The sequence below is a fragment of the Theropithecus gelada genome, chromosome 19 (genome assembly GCF_003255815.1).
Source record: "Theropithecus gelada isolate Dixy chromosome 19, Tgel_1.0, whole genome shotgun sequence".
In the NCBI taxonomy this organism is placed as follows: Eukaryota; Metazoa; Chordata; class Mammalia; order Primates; family Cercopithecidae; genus Theropithecus; species Theropithecus gelada.
In genome coordinates, this window is record NC_037687.1 from 9242289 (window position 1) to 9258411 (window position 16123).

The following is a 16123-nucleotide window of genomic DNA, read 5'->3' on the forward strand; positions in this document are numbered from 1 at the left end:
CCAAGATGTAGCTATTATCATGATTTTCCCTTTTGGTTTTTAGACCAGCTTTATTGAGATACAATTCATATATAACAAACACAGTTCACCCACTTAAAGCTATATATAATTCAATATTTTTTAGTACATTCACAGTGTTGTTCAAACATAATTTTGGAAATTTTCATCACACTAAAAGAAATCTTTGAATGGGAAAATCCATTTACCTCCTCTTTAAGCTCCAGGGAACCACAAACCTACTTTATCACTACAGATTTTTCTTTTGTAGACATTTCATATGGATATAATCATACAATTTTTTAATTTTTATTTTTGTATAGACAGGGTCTCACTATGTTGCACAGGCTGATCTCGAACTCCTGGGCTCAGGCAGTCCTGCCTCAGCCTCCAAGAGTGCTGGGGTTATAGGCGTGAGCCACCATGCCCTAAAATCATACAATCTTTTGTGAATAATAACTTTTTTCACTTAGCCTGTTTTTCAAGGTTCATCTATATTATAGCCTAGATCATTCTATTTTATCGCTGAATGATATTCCATTCTATGTATATACCATTTATGATTTGTCTTCAGTTGATGGACATTTGAGTTGTTTCCACTTTGGGGGTGTCGTGATTAATGCTGCTATGAAAATTCACATGGATCTTTTTGTGCATATTGGCTTTTATTTTTTGTTTTGAGAGATCATGGCTCACTGCAGCCTCTACTTCCTAGGCTCAAGCAATCCTCCCACCTCAACCTCCTGAGTAGCTGGGACCACAGGTATAAGCCACCACACCCAGCTAATTTTTGTATTTTTTATAGAGACAGGGTTTTGCTCAGGCTGGTCTCAAACTCCTAAGCTCAAGTGACCTGCCCGCCTCGGCCTCCACCAAGGCATAAGCCATGCCCAGCTGGTTTTTATTTCTCTAGAGTATATATCTGGGAATGGAATTGCTGAGCCATGCAGTAACCATCTATTTAAGAATTTGAAGAGCTGCCACACTGTTTCTGAAAGGGGCAGAACTGTTTTACATTTCCACCAGAAATGTATGAGGCCTCCAACTTCTCTATGTCCCTGCCAACACTTTAGTCTTTTTCATGTTAACTGTGTTAGTGGTGTGAAGTGATATCTCATGATTTTGACTTGTATTTCCCTAAGACTAGTGATGTTGAGCATAATTTAATGTGCTTTGTTAGCCATTTCTATGCTTCTTTGGAGAAATTTCTGTTCAAATCCTTTGCCCCTTTTAAAATTTGGTTTCTGCCCGGGCACGGTGGCTTGTAATCCTAGCAATTTGGGAGGCTGAGGCGGACAGATCACTTGAGGCCAGAAGTTCAAGACCAGCCTGGCCAACATCATAAAAGATACAAAAATCACCCAGGCGTGGTGGCACACACCTGTAATCCCAGCTACTCGGGAGGCTGAGGCAGGAGAATCGCTTGAACCCGGGAGGCAGAGGTTGCAGTCAGCCAAGATTATGCCACTGTACTCCAGTCTGGGTGATAGAGCCAGACTCTGTTTTGAAAAAAAAAATAAAAGTCTGGGTGCAGTGGCTCAAATCCCAGCACTTTGGGAGGCCGAGGCAGGCAAATCACCTGAGGTTGGGAGTTCGAGACCAGCCTGACCAACATGGAGAAACCCTGACGCTACTAAAAATACAAAAATTAGCCAGGCATGGTAGCACATGCCTGTAATTTCAGCTATTCGGGAGGCCAAGGCAAGAGAATCGCTTGAACCCAGGAGGCGGAGGTTGCGGTGAGCTGGGATGGCGCCAATGCAATCCAGTTTGGGCAACAAGAGCAAAACTCCATCTTAAAAAGAATTTTTCATTGAGTTGCAAGAGTTCTTTATATATTCTGAAGAGAGGTCCTTATCATATGTATGATTTACAAATACTTTCTCTCAATGGGTTTTCCTTCTCTTTCTTGATGGAATATTTTAGAATACTAAAATACATAATATTGATGTGTCTTCTGAAATATGAGTTTAATGTTGAAAATTTTTTGTTCACAATGTTTTTGATACTGCGCCTAAGAAAACATTACTAAATCCAGTATCATGACACTTTCTCCCTATACTTCTGGGAATTATTGTAGGTCTTACATGTTTAGGTCTTTGATCCATTGTCAGCTAACTTTTGTGGGTTTTTTAAATATTTTAATTTTTTTAACTTAATCCCCAATGTGGTATTCGTTAACTTTTGTATGTATGTAAAGTAAAAGCCCAAATGCATTCTTTTGCAGTATGGTGTCAGTTTTTCCCAGAACCATTTGTTGAAAACATTCTTTTCATTCTTCATTGAATTACCCTGGCAGCCTTGTAGATCCACTGACCATGTATGTGAGGGCTTACTTCTGGACTCTCCATTCTATTCCATTAATCTGTATGTTTATCCTTAAGCCAGTGCCACGTTGTTTTGATTGCTACAATTTTGTAGCACTTTTTGAAATCCAAAAGTGTGACTCCTTCAACTGTGTTCCTCTTTTTCAAGGCTGTTTTGGCTATTTGGTGTTCTTTTCATTTCTATATAAACTTTATGATGAGCCTGTCAATTTCTGCTATGAAGCCAGTGCTAAATTTAAAAAATAATAATAAATGGAACTTCTTAAAGCATAGTAAGGCAGACTTTACTCAGTACCATCACGTTAGGTATAGGGACCACTGCAGTAGGATTTTGCAGTGGAGGTGATAGAGTAGGCTAACTCTGAATACTATAGCATGAGCAAATCGGAATTTATAGCCAAGTTAAAGAGTAAAGGTCAGTGAATGGAAAATTGCTAAGAGGAATAGCGGGGGTATGGAGGATGGTGGATAAACTGACCTAACATGATGTCTGATCACTTTGGCCTGTAATTGGTAGATAGTAGAGAACCAGTAACCTGATCAGCTATCAAGGGTGATCTGATACTGAGGGTGGTAGGTTCTTGCAGTACTGACTTAGCAGGGTTCTTGCTAAAACTCAGTTTACAAAAGTGTACACATGGGCCTAAGAAAAGGTTAAGGAACTTGACTATAGTTGAGTAAACCAAAGACTCTGTCACCATCTGGAATTTTGATAGGGATTATGTTTAATCTATAGACCAACTTAGAGAGTACTGCCATCTTAAAAATAATACTAAGTATTCTTGGTCAGGTGTGGTGGCTCACGCCTATAATCCCAGCACTTTGAGAGGCCAAGGTGGGCAGATCACTTGAGGTCAGGAGTTCGAGACCAGCCTGGCCAACATGGTGAAACCCCATATCTAATAAAAATACAAAAATTAGTCGGGCATGGTGGCACATGCCTGTAATCCCAGCTTCTTGGAAGACTAAGGCAGGAGAATTGCTTGAACCCAGAGGCAGAGGTTGCAGTGAGCTGAGATTGTACCAGTGTATTCCAGCTTGGGGAACAGAGCAAGACTCCGTCTCAAAAATAATAGTAAGTATTCTAATCCATGAACATGGGTGACTTTCCATTACTTTTGGTCTTATCAACATTTTGTAGTATTCAGTATGTAAGTCTCGCACATCTTTTATCAAATTTATTCCCAAGTATTTTATTATTTTAATACTACAATAAATGGAATTCTTTTCTTTTTTTTTTTTTTTTTTTTGGAGTTGAAGTTCCGCTCTTGTTGCCCAGGCTGGAGTTCTATGGTGCCATCTCAGCTCACTGCAACCTCCACCTCCTGGGTTCAAGCGACTCTCCTGCCTCAGCCTCCTGAGTAGCTGGGACTACAAGCACGCGCCACCAAGCCCAGCTAATTTTTTTTTTTTTTGTACTTAATAGAGACGGGGTTTCACCATGTTGGCCAGGCTGGTCTCAAGCTCCTGACCTCAGGCAATCCACCTGCCTCGTCCTCCCAAAGTGCTGGGATTACAGGCGTGAGCCACTACGCCCAGCCAGAATTGTTTTCTGAATTTCATTTTTGGCTTGTGCCATGATAGTATACATAAATACAACTGAGTTTTCTATGTTGATCTTGTTACCTGTAACCTTGTTGAACTTGTTTATCAGTTTTAATAGTTTAGTGGATTCCTCAGGATTTCCTACTTAAAAAATCACATCAGTAGATAAACTTCTGTATTCCACACTGGATTCATTTTCTTTTCCTTGCTCACTTACTTTTTAAATTCCAAATGGATGTGGAATTTTTCATCTTTCTTCACAATATTTTCCTCTCTCTCAATTGTAGTAATTAATTGTGTTGAAAACAGTCCTGATAATAAGCCATTCTTGCAATCCTAAAGTCATAACTGGATTAATTTTGCTAGAAATTTTATTTAGAAGATTTGCATACAAATGTGTTTTCTTTAAAATATCATTACCCAGGACTAATTTAATCTTACTAAGTACCACTAAATCTTGTCTTACCATATTTGAGTGGATGTATTCACTTACTTGATTCTTACAATACCAAATCAGGCAGCTTATTATAAAATTCATCCAGTTCACACAGAAGATCAGACTGAGGCAAGAGAGGCAATTTAACTTCTACAAAATTACATAGCAAGAGGCAGAACCAAGATGTGTACTCTAGCAGTCTGACTCCATGTTCACTTTGCTCTATGACCAGTACAGCTTTAAAAGTTGCCTCACCTCTTCAAATGTGTTGACCTCTGTGAAATGCTCTAAGATATTTCTTTTGTTTTCTTTTTCTTTTTTTTTGAGACAGAGTCTCACTGCATCACCAAAGCTGGAGTGGTGCAATTTCAGCTCAATGCAACCTCTGCCTCCTGGGTTCAAGTGATTATTGTGCCTCAGCCTCCCAAGTAACTGGAATTACAGGCGTGCATCACTATGCAGGGCTAATTTTTGTATTTTTAGTGGAGACAGGCTTTCACCATGTTGCCCAGGCTGGTCTCGAACTCCTAAACTCAAAGTGATCTGCTTGCCTCAGCCTCCCAATGTGCTGAGATTATAGGCATGAGCCACCATGCCCGGCCTGAGATATTTATTTTCATGTCCACCTGGCTGAAATTACTATATATTTGGAGGACCAACTCCCCTTACCTAAAATTAATGTTTCAGTATCTCAACCCCTATCCTTTTCTCTTGTTTTCTCTTCATTAAGATATAAGTCCCGGCCGGGTGTGTGACTCACGCCTGTAATCCCATCACTTTGGGAGGCTGAGGCAGGTGGATCACAAGGTCAGGAGATCAAGACCATCCTGGCTAACACAGTGAAACCCCGTCTCTACTAAAAATACAAAAAATTAGCCAGGTGTGGTGGCACATGCCTGTAATCCCAGCTACTTGGGAAGCTGAGGCAGGAGAATCGCATGAACCCAGGAGGTGGAGGCTGCAGTGAGCTGAGATCATGCCACTGCATTCCACCCTGGGCAACAGGGCGAGACTCTCTCTCTCAAAAAAAAAAAAAAAAAAAAAGATTTAAGTCCCTTAAGGAGGCCAGGCGCAGTGGCTCACGCATGTAATCCCAGCACTTTGGGAGGCCAAAGCGGGCGGATCACAAGGTCAGGAGATCGAGATCATCCTGGCTAACACGGTGAAACCCCGTCTCTAGTAAAAATACAAAAAAATTAGCCGGGCATGGTGGCAGGCACCTGTAGTCCCACCTACTTGGGAGGCTGAGGCAGAAGAATGGTGTGAACCCAGGTAGCAGAGCTTGCAGTGAGCCGAGATGGCGCCACTGAACTCCAGCCTGGGAGACAGAGCAAGACTCTGTCTCCAAAAAAAAAAAAATTCCCTTAAGGAGACCACAAGCAATGAAAAGATTATGATTTTGATCTTGGCATAAATAAATGTATTACTGGCATAGAGTCTAGAATCAGATACAGGTATACATAGGAATTTATAGTTTAATAGACATGGAATTTCAAATCAGTAAGTCAAGGACAGTTTATCAATATGTGGTACTACAATAACTAGCCATGTTTTCTGGAGGGAAAAGATACTGTATCCACTATCCCACACCACATGCTGAAACACATTCCAAAAGAAGACATAGGAATAAACATAGGAAAAAATAAACATAGGAAAAAATGCTCATTACTAATCATTAAAGAAATGCAAATCAAAACCACAATGAGATACCATCTCACACCAGTCATAACGGCTACTATTTAAAAGTCAAAAAACATGTTGGCGAGGATGCAGAGAAAAGGGAACATTTATACACTGTTGGTTGAAATGTACTGTGGAAAGTAGTGTGGAGACTTCTCAAAAGAACTTATAACAAAGCCACTCTAACCAGCAATCCCATTACTGGGTATATACCCAAAAGAAAATAGATTTTTCTATCAAATAGACACATACACTCATATATTCATCGCAGCAATATTCACAATAGCAAACACATGGAATCAACCTAGATGCCAATCAACAGTGGAATGGATAAAGAAAACGTAGTACATATACACCATGGAATACTATACAGCCATAAAAAAGAACAAGATCATATCTGCTGCAGCAACATGGATGAAGTTGGAGGCCATCATCCTAAACAGATTAACACAGGAACAGAAAACTAAATACTACATGTTCTCATTTGTAACTGAGAGTTAAGCAAGTACTCATAGATACAAATATGGGAACAACAGACACTGGAGACTACTGGGGGTGGTAGGGGGGAGACTGGGGGAGGAGGAAAGGGTTGAAAAACTACCTATGGGATACTATGCTTACCACTTGGGTGACAGATCATTCATATCACAAACCCCAGCAATACACAATTTACCCATGTTACAAACATGCACGTGTATGCCATGAACCTAAAGGTCAGAAAAAATAATGTACTACAATGGAAGGAAAAATTAAAAATAGAAACCAACAAAATAGAACACTACAGACTGAACTGTGAATACCCTCCTTCCACCACAATGTTCATGTCTTTGAATCCCAACTCCTAAAGTGTTTATATTTGCATTGGGCTTCTAGAGGTAATTAGGGTTGGATGAGATCATGAGGATGGGGCTCTCATGATAGTATTAGTACCTTATAAAGAAGAGACATGAGAGAGTATGCTCTGTCAGCCAAAGGAGAGCCAGCAGAATGAGAAATAATGAGAAAGCAACACTCTACAGGCCAAGAAGATGCCCTCACCAAAAACTAACCATGCTGGCACCCTGAAAACATTTACAGCCTCCATAACACTGAGGAAATTAATTTCCTGTTGCTTAAGTCATCCTATGATAATTTGTTATGTCAGCACAACTTTACTACAGAAATCAAACCAAAAATATACTAATCAAACCCATTTATTTTGAAAGGAATTAACAAAACTAAGCAAATTCCAGCAATATTAATGTTTTTCATAAAGGAGAAAAGGCACAAGGAAATGATATCAGGAATGAAAAGTGTATGCAAAAGGTATGTAACAGCAAAAGCCACAAATACTTAAAATATCAGAAAATACTATAAACGTTGAGTATAAATTTTAAAATACAAAACTGCCTATAAAAATAACTCTTGCCAGGCCGGGCGCGGTGGCTCAAGCCTGTAATCCCAGCACTTTGGGAGGCCGAGACGGGCGGATCACGAGGTCAGGAGATCGAGACCATCCTGGCTAACACGGTGAAACCCCCTCTCTACTAAAAAATACAAAAAACTAGCCGGGCGAAGTGGCGGGCGCCTGTGGTCCCAGCTACTCCGGAGGCTGAGGCAGGAGAATGGCGTGAACCCGGGAGGCGGAGCTTGCAGTGAGCTGAGATCCGGCCACCGCACTCCAGCCTGGGCGACAGAGCCAGACTCAGTCTCAAAAAAAATAAAATAAAATAAAAAAAAAAAAAATAACTCTTGCCAAAACACACTTAAGATGAAATTGGGAAAGAATAAATAAAAATTTTAAAAAGATGAAATTGCAAACCTTACTAGTGCCTACAAAATATAAAAATAATTGAGTCCATGCTTTGAATTCATTCCAAAACATGAAAATAAAATCCCATAACAATGGCAACAAGTAATCCAGATTCAGCTGATTCTGCCAGTGAATTGTGACTGATAATGCTTGTAATAAGAAAGTACTGTATGCCTAAGGAAAGGAGAAAATACGCCAACCTTCATACAAAAAACAGGCAATGATAGACTAAGAAAAGAATATTGCTTGGAACAGGCCCCAAGCCTGGCCATAAACACGCCATGAGAAACTGGCCATAAACAAGATCTCTGCAGCACTGTGACATGCTCGTGGTGGCTATGATGCATACACTGGAGGTTGCTGGTTCACTGGAATGAAGGCAAGGAAAACCTGGCCCACCCAGGGCAGAAAACTGCTGAAGGCATTCCTAAACCACAAGCAATGCCATGAACAATCTGTGCCTTAAGGACATGTTCCTGCTGCAGATAACAAGCAAGAGCCTGTCCCTTTGTTCTCCATAAAGAATATGCTCAGTTAATCTATAAACTGCAGAAACAATGTTTTTCACGAGCTTACTCTCAGTAAATAGGTGGGTCAAACTCTGTTTGAGGCTCTCAGCTCTGAAGGCTGTTAGCCCCTGATCCCACTTTGCACTCTGTTTCTGTGTCTGTGTCTTTATTCCTCTAGCGCCGCTGGGTTGGGGTCTCCATGACCGAGCTGGTCTCAGCAAGTGGTGCCCAAACATGGGGCTCGAATCCGGGTTGAAGAGCGATGGTTGGAGAACGTGGAACTATGCTGGAGGACACCCGAGTACTCTTAAGCAATCCCCGTGGTGAGTAAGAAGGGGAGCTTGGAAGCATCAGGGTAACAATGGGACAAGGGTCGAGTAGGCACGAGGCTTATTTGAGTCTGCTTTGGCAGCTCCTCAGAAAAGGAGGAGTGAAAGTTAGCACTAGCCGACTTATGCAGCTTTTTAGTGTGGTAGAGAAATATTGCCTCTGGTTTCCGAACCGAGGAACTATGGATGTAGAGGTCTGCAAGAAGGTAGGCAGCGCACTGAAAAAGGCATATAAAGATGGTGCTGAGGATATTCCTATAACTGTCTGGTCAGTGTGGTCTCTGATTCATTCCACTTGGAACCTTTTCACACTGAGGAGGAGGAGGAAGGAGACAAAGAAGAGGGGGAGTGTGATAATGTTGCCGAAGAGATAAAAGAACAGATTTGTCAACCGCTTAAAGAGACCCAAGAAGGGGAAGCTTGTCCCTGCTCCCTGGCACCCCCTCAATACCTTGAAGATAAAGAATGGCCTGACCCTCTGGATATTTCTTTTCTGGAGGACACTGAGCAAAAAATAGTCTCCCCAGGAACTGTTCGAGCAGTGCCCCAAGTGACTGCCCTTAGTTCTATTCAGGCAGGAATTCAGCAAGCTAGAAGAGAAGGTGATTTAGAGGCTTGGAGATCCCTGTTAGGATACACCCCCCAGGTCAACAGGGGAATGTTAGGGCTACATTTGAGCCTTTTCCCTTTAAATTACTGAAAGAGTTTAAACAGGCTATCAATCAGTATGGACCAGGTTCTCCTTTCATGATGGGTCTGTTAAAGAATGTCGCTACCTCCAGTCAGATGATTCCCATTGATTGGGACGCTCTTACTCAAGCCTGTCTGGCTTCTGCTCAATTTTTACAGTTTAAGACCTGGTGGAAGATGAAGATGAAGCTTCTACTCAAGCTGCCTGCAATGCACAAGCTCAACCTCCAATTAATATAACTACAGACTAACTTTTGGGAGTCAGTGGCTGGGCTGCATTAGACGCACAAGTAATCATGCAGGATGATGCTATAGATCAGCTTACAGGAGTGTGCATTAGAGCTTGGGAAAAAAAAATCTTCAGGTGGAGAACAATACCCTTCTTTTAGTGCTGTTAAGCAGGGGCCAAAAGAACCTTATGCAGATTTTATAGCTCAGTTACAGGAGTCTCTTCAAAAGGTGATTGCAGATTCGACTGCTCAGGATACAGTGTTGCTGTTATTAGCTTTTGACAATGCTAATCCTGAGTGCCAGGCTGTTGTGTGACCTATTAGAGGGAAAGCACATTTAGTTAATTATATCAAGGCCTGTGACAGTATTGGAGGTAATCTGCATAAAGCTACTCTGTTAGTGCAAGCCATGGCAGGGCTGAGAGTGGGTAAAGGAAATGTTCCATTTCCTGGAGCTTGTTTCAACTGTGGGAAACATGGGCATACAAAGAGAGAATGTAGAAAAAATCAGAGGGTCCAACCCCCCTTTGATGGAAAAAAGAAAACTGCTGAACCAGGTCTACACCTGAAGTGTAAAAAGGAAAGCCTTTGGCAAATCAGTGTCATTCTAAATTTGATAAGGACGGAAACCCAATTTCGAGAAACGCCATGAGGGGCCCGTCCTGGGCCACATGTCAAACCAGGGCATTCCTGGCTCAGGTCACTCCCTCACTCCTGTACAATGCTTGTCCCCCGCCACAGCTGGTAGTGCCACAGTAGATCTGTCTTTCACCAGGGCTATAAGTCTATGGCCTGGAAAGCCGACACAGAAAGTACCAACAGGAGTCTGCAGACCTCTGCCAGCAGGAATGGTAAGACTACTTCTGGGAAGATCTAGTTTAAAAGGAGTGCAGGTTCATACAGGAGTAATTGATTCGGATTGTAATGGGGAAATTCAAATCGTTATATCTACCTCCATTCCTTAAAAGGCAGAGCTGGGACAGCATATAGTGCAGCTTCTGATTTTACCATATGGAGGACTAGGAAAAAGTGAAACTAAAAGAACAAGGGTATTTGGCAGTACAAATAAACAAGGGAGAGCCGCCTACTGGGTAAATCAAATTACTGATAACTATCCTACCTGTGAAATAACTATTCAAGGAAATAAATTTACAGGTTTGGTAGATACAGGAGCAGACATTTCAATCATTTCTCTACACTGGCTGTCCACATGGCCAATTCAACCTGCTCAATTTAACATAGTTGGAGTTGATAAAGCCCCTGAAGTATATCAGAATACTTATATTTTGCATTGTGAAGGGCCCGATGGACAACCTGGGACTATTCAACCAATTATAACTTCTATACCTATAAATTTATGAGGGCTCTCCCCCTATAAATTTATTACAACATTGGGAAGCACAAGTTCTAATTCCTGAGCAATTATACAGCCCTCAAAGTCAACATATGATACATGAAATGGGCTATGTTCCTGGTATGGGACTAGGAAAAACTTTGCAAGATTTGAAGGAAACTCTTCAAGCAGAAAGACAAAGTTCCCGCCAAGGCTTAGGATACCATTTTTGATGGCAGCCATTGTTAAGCCTCCAGAGCCCATCCCGTTAAAATGGCTGACAGACAAGCCAATATGGATAGAACAGTGGCCACTGAGTAAAGAGAAACTGGAGGTTTTAAATGAACTAGTCAAAGAACAGCTTCAAAAGGGACATTTAGCTCAAATGCTCTCCCCTTGGAATTCCCCAGTTTTCGTAATTAAGACACAACCAGGTAAATGGAGAATGTTAACTGACTTAAGGGCCATTAATTCAGTTATATAACCTATGGGGGCATTACAGCCAGGACTGCCTTCTCCTGCTGATTCCAAAAAAAATTGGCCTTTAATACTCAAAGATTTCAAAGACTTGTTTCTTTACTATCCGTTTAGCTCATCAGGACTGTGAACGGTTTGTATTTACAATTCCTGCGGTAAACAACCTGCAGCCTGCTAAGCATTTTAATTGGAAAGTGTTGCCACAAGGCATGTTAAACAGTCCAACAATTTGCCAGACTTACATAGGGCAAGCAATTGAACCTACTCATAAAGATTTTCACAGTGTTACATTATTCATTATGTGGATTATATTCTTTGTGCTTCCCCCACTCCAGAAATATTACTCTAATGTTATGATCACTTGTAAAATTCAATTTCTCATGCCAGTTTAATTATAGCTCCTGACAAAATTCAGACTACTCCTCCTTACTCCTACTTGGGGACCTTAGTAGATGACACCACAATAGTGCCACAGAAAGTAGCCATGTGTAGGGATCAACTGAAAACACTGAATCAGACTTTCAAAAATTACTAGGGTATATTAATTGGACACAGCCTGCTCTAGGCATTCTGACTTATGCCATGAGTAATCTGTTTTCTATCCTTAGAGGAGATCCTAGTGTCACAAGCCCTCAGCAATTAACAAAAGAAGCTGAGGCACAGCTGCAGCTAAGTGAAAAGCAAGTCCATAAGGCCCAAATAAATAGACTAGATCCAGAGAATACTCTAGATTTGCTAATTTTTCCAAATCATTCACTTACTGGTATTATTGTTCAAGAGCAAGATCTTGTAGAGTGGCTTTTCCTTCCACATACTGATCCACGGACTTTGACTCCTTATTTGGATCAAATTGCTACTGTGATAGGAAATGGGAGAACTCAGATTGTTAAATTACATGGATATGATTCTGAAAAAAATATTGTCCCTCTCACAAAGACACAAATACAGCAAGCTTTTATAAATAGTCTTGTTTGTCAAACCTATATAGCTGACTTTATGGGTATTCTCAATAACCATTTTCCTAACATGAAACTGTTTCAATTTTTGAAATTAACTAATTGGATTCTCCCTAAAATAACTAAATTCAAACCAATTGAAGGTGCGGAGAATGTCTTCACAGATGGGTATAGTAACGGTAAAACCTCTTATTCTGGATTGAAAGGTAAAGTTTTTCAGAAACCCTATACTTCAGCTCAAAAAGCAGAGCTTGAGGCTGTAATTGAGGCATTGACTGCTTTTAATATGCCTATTAATGTGATTTCTGATTCTTCATATGTGGTTCATTCTACACAGTTAAAATTCTCAGCTACGATTCCACACAGATGAGCAACTAATGACTTTATTTACCCAATTGCAAACAGTGGTTAGGATCAGAATGCACCCTTTTTACATCACTCACATTAGGGCTCATATACCTCTTCCAGGACCTTTGACTGCAGGGAATCAAATAGTTGATTGCCTAGTTGCTACTGCAATATCTAATGCTAGACACTTTCACAATTTAACCCATGTTAATGTCTCCGGTCTCAAACGCAGATATAGCATTACCTGGAAAGAAGCTAAAGCTATTATCCAGCGATGCCTAACTTGCCAAATGATGCATTTCTCATCTTTTACAGGAGTTGTTAATCCTCAAGGATTGGAACCTAATTCTCTTTGGCAAATGGATGTCACACATGTTCCTTTGTTTGGGAGACTAGCTTATGTACATGTATGTGTGGACACCTTTTCTCACTTTGGGCTATATGCCAATCAGGAGAGTCTTCTGCCTGTGTTAAACATCACCTTTTGCAGTGTTTTGCGGTGATGGGCATTCCAGCTTCTATTAAAACAGATAATGCCGCTGGGCGCGGTGGCTCATGCCTGTAATCCCAGCACTTTGGGAGGCCGAGGCAGGCGGATCACAAGGTCAGCAGATCGAGACCATCCTGGCTAACACAGTGAAACCTACTACAAATACAAAAAATTAGCCAGTCGTGGTGGCGGGCACCTGTAGTCCCAGCTGCTCAGCAGGCTGAGGCAGAATGGCCTGAGCCTGGGAGGAGGAGCTTGCAGTGAGCAGTGATCGTGCCACTGCACTCCAGCCTCGGCGACAGAGCGAGACTCCCTCTCAAAAAAAAAAAAAAAAAAAAAGGTAATGCGCTAAGCTATACTAGCCAAGCTCTAGTTACATTTTTCTCTATATGGAATATTGAACACATTACCGGTATCCCATATAATTCTCAAGGACAAGCCATAGTGGAAAGAATGAATCTCTCCCTAAAACAGCAGTTGCAAAAACAGAAAGGGGGAGACAGTGACTATAGGACTCCACACATGCAACTAAATCTAGCATTATTAACTAAATATTCTGAGCTTGCCTGAAGGCTGATTGTTATCAGCAGCTGAAAAACATTTACAGAAGACAGCTACAAAGGCAGAAGTGGAACAACGGGTTTGGTGGAAAGACCCCATAACAAAAGGTTGGGAAACAGGTAATAATATGGGGCAGAGGTTATGCTTGTGTTTCTAAAGGATCGAATCAACAGCCAATTTGGGTGCCATCGAGACATATAAAGCCCTACTATGTTGGGGTGATGAGACCCAACACCAGGCTGTGGGGGCTATGAAGTCTGGTGGAGTCAAAGGAATGAGACAAGTTAAGAGTACGTAGGGTGGGTCCAGGGGGCCCAACACTAGTATGGAGGCTGTGAAGGCCCTGAGCTCTGGGAGCCCACACTATTTATTGGTGATCAAACAAAGAATCAGGTGGTGAGGACGTGCAGACGTGGGGGTAGACAGGTGAGGACATGAGGACGTTGGGGTAGAAAGGTAGTGGTGCATCAAGCATAGCTGTGATGGTTTAGCATATGCTCTGCTACTTGAGATAATGGAGAATAGGTTCTTCTAACTCAAGGTACAATCGATTTATGAGCTACAAGGGGTTTTATGCCCTGGGCTTAGACTGTAGTGTAGTGGGGCAGCCTTCCACCCTTAGGCACAGAGCTTAGTGTTCTATAGGCCATGAGGGGTATTAGACCCTCAACCTAGGACATGTTCCAAGACTCTTTTACATTATGTCAGACAAGCAGGCCCTGCCTCAGCCCTTCTACCAACACAGAAGTGGAACAACGAGTTTGGTGGAAAGACCCGATAACAAAAGGTTGGGAAACAGGTAAAATAATAACATGGGCGAGAGATTATGCTTGTGTTTCTCCAGGACCCAGTCAACAGCCAATTTGGGTGCCATCAAGACATCTAAAGCCCTACTCGGAGCCATCTTAGATACCCAGGAAGAGGTTTTGGGAGGATCCCAAAGACCCACCATGGCAATGTTGTCCAAGTTGAGGCTGAGGATGAACCCTAACTGTCATGAGCAACACTCATCAAATGCAGCCACCTACCTGGGGACAGATCAAGAAGCTGTCACAGATGGCGGAAGAAAATCTGAGGAAAGCAGGACAACCAGTCACAATGAGTAATTTAATGATAGCTATGATAGCGGTGATCACCACTGACATGAATATTCCTTCAGCAAGGGCTGACACAGAGAACAATTATACTCACTGGGCATATTTACCTTTTCCACCACTTCTATGACCTATAACTTAGCTGGACCCCCCAGTGAAAGTTAACACTAATAATAGCTCTTGAATGCCCAGTCCTACAGATAGAGGCCCATCTCACCCACATGAGGAAGGAATTGCTATGATTATTTCTTTAGGATTTAAATATCTGCCCATCTGTTTGGGAAAGGCCATTAGTTGTCTACCCCCTCGCTATCAAACTTGGCTGGCAATAATCCCTGGACATAATCACTCTATGGCACAGTTACACATGCTTTCTGGTCTCAGTATTTACCATAATGAATCTGCTCCTCTAATTGAGACATACTGCCCTCAAAAACCTATTTGTAAACAGGATTGGACCTGATCAGAAAAAAATGAAGGTACTCATTTGGGAAGACTGCATTGCAGGACAGGCAGAGGTGCTGCACAATTCCTGTGGAATCATTATTGATTGGTCCCCCAAGGGGATGTTTAGCATGAATTGCACCTCTCAGTCTGCGTGCGGCAGCCACACTATGTTCAGCTGGTCTGAACAAAACAATTGGATGGTAGAAATGATAAGAAGTACGGCAAGAGTTCCTATTATCTGGAAACATGGCGGTATAGTGGCACCTCAACCTCAAATGATATGGCCCACTATCAGAGCTAAACATAAGGATTTGTGGAAACTATTAACGGCTCTTGATAAGATCAAAATTTGGGAAGGAAAATATACTATGCCATCGCAATATAATCCTAATTACATTTTAGAACTTGTTGAAAACAATAAAATTTGGATACAAGGTTGTGTTCGCCCTCCTTTCCCGTTTGTAATGGGCAATCTAAAGTTTGACACCCCTAATTATCATGTAACTTGCCAGGAAGGTAGATTGTTCTCTTGTGTGAACTCTTCCTTGTTTAATACTCATCATTCTATCCTAGTAGTGAGAGCTTGAGAAGGAGTATGGTTACTGGTGAAGTCTTCCCATCCTTGGGAAGCCTCTCCGTCTGTACATATTATTACTGAAATTCTTCAGAAAATTCTGAGAGGCTCTCGGTGTTTCATTGCTACTTTAATCTTTATTATTATGGGACTGATCGCTGTCACAGCTACTGATGTGTCAGCTGGAGTTGCACTACATTCATCAGTGCAGACAGCAGATTTTGTAAATAAATGGCAAAAGAATTCTACTTTGCTGTGGAACTCTCACAATAAAATAGACCAAAACATAGTTAATCAAATGAATGGTC